Genomic DNA, 2,048 nt, shown 5'->3' with positions numbered 1-2,048 from the left:
TGGAAATTTCATCACCAAAAAAGAATGGCCATTATCAAGCAACCAAGTACAAATTCTGATGAGGGAGGGTGTGGGGGGGAAATGAACTCTTTTCCATTGCTAATGGGAATATAAGTTGGTGCAACCACTGTGGAAATCAGTGTAGAAATTCCTCAAGAAACTAGTGGTTTCCATTTGACCCAACTGTTCCCCTTCAGAGTATCTCTCTGAAAAAGTTAAAAGCATCATACCACAGTGATACACAAACACCCATGTTTACAGCTGCACAGTTTGTAATAGCTAAATCTTGGAAATAGCCCATATGCTCCTCAGTAGATAAATGGATAAAAACTAATTGTTTTGGGTTTTGTTTGTATACAGGGAGTACTATTATCCCATTAAGGATAAAGTTAGGTTGTTTTTAGGTGTATAGATACAACTTGAGACCATAATCCTAAGTGAAATAAATCGAGCACACAAGTTCGTTGCTGTTGTTTTGTTTTTTAGGGTTGTTTTTTGGTTTTGGTTTTTCTTTTTCTTTTTTTTTTTTTTTTTTTTTTTTTTTTTTTTTTTGCGGAACCAGGGATTGAACTCAGATCCTTGCATTTGCCAGTCAAGTGCTTATCCTACTGAGCCATCTCCCCAGCCCCCTTCATCCTTTTTTCTTTTCTCCATTCCTCTTCTCTCCCTTCAACTCTTCCCCTCATTTAAATGTATTGTGCCAGAGTCTGAGGCAGGAGAATCACTCAGAGTTCAGGGCCAGCACCGTCTCACAATGAGTTCAAGGCCAACAGCAAGATGGTATTACAAAGAAAGCCTTCTTTCCACACTTTTTCTTCCATTCTTCTCCCCCACCCCCCGCACCCTATTCTTCTCCAAATTGTTTCCCTTCTTACTTTTTTCTCTTTTTCTTTTAGTGGTGCTGGGGGTTGAACCAAGGGCCATGTGCCTGCAAAGTCTTCTTACCATTTGAACATGTTCTTCCTACTTCCCAATATCTAGCTTCCATTATGCACCTTCACACAAGCAACATAATCTGATATTTAAACTTGTGTGAGACCCTGTACTTAAAAAAAAAAAAAAATCATTACATATGATAAATATGTACTAATTTTTAGAATTTTTTTATATATAAGGAATCAGGGGGCTGGAGAGATGGCTCAGTGGTCTAAAGCACCTACTTGGAACAAGCTTGGCAAAGCACAGGGACTGCGGTTCGATCCCCCAGCACCACATGCCAGCCAGCCCCGACCCCTGGTGGGCTGAGCTGGCCACACACACACACACACACACACACACACACAATGTTAAAATTAAAATAAAAAAAAATTTATATATAAGGAATCAAACTTAGGACCTTACAATTGCCAGGCAGGTGCTGTGCCACTGAGCTACATCCCCAGATGTACTAATTTTTTAAAAATACAGTGAAGGGGGCCGGGGAGATGGCTCAGTAGAATAAGCGCTTCCCTGGCAAGTGCAAGGGCCTGAGTGTTCAGTCCTCAGTTCTGCAAAAAAAAAAAAACAGTGAAGGCCACTTCTCTGACCCTGTCCCAGACGTGTGTAGCAAATGTGGATTCCTGAAGCTACACCAGGAGGCTGAAGTACAAGGATCATAAGGTCGAGCCCAGCCTGGCCAATCTTAATGATTTAGCAAGACTCCATCTTAAAACAATTAAATTTTAAAAGAAAAGAAAATGAAATGAAAGAGCTAGCGGCCTACTGTGGTGGCATACTCTTGTAATCACAGCACTCAGGAGGCTGAGCAGGAGGATCCCTGCAAGTTCGAGGCCAGCTTGGGCTACCGGGTGAGTTCAAGGCCATCCTGGACTGCATGGTGAGTTCCTGTTTCGAAGAAAAGATCCTAGGGCATTGCTCCATGTGAATCCCCACTACCAAAAACACACACACTTGAAAAATTTGTATGTGTAAAAAGTAGGCCCTTGGGCTGGCGAGATGGCTCAGTGGTCTAAGGCACCTACTAGGAACAAGCTCGGCAAAGCACAGGTACCGCAGTTCGATCCCCCAGCACCACATGCCAGCCAGCCCCGCCCCCTGGTGGGCTGAGC

The sequence above is a fragment of the Octodon degus genome, unplaced genomic scaffold (genome assembly GCF_000260255.1).
Source record: "Octodon degus isolate 3935 unplaced genomic scaffold, OctDeg1.0 scaffold00048, whole genome shotgun sequence".
Classification (NCBI taxonomy): Eukaryota; Metazoa; Chordata; class Mammalia; order Rodentia; family Octodontidae; genus Octodon; species Octodon degus.
Note: the sequence above shows the minus strand (reverse complement) of the source record.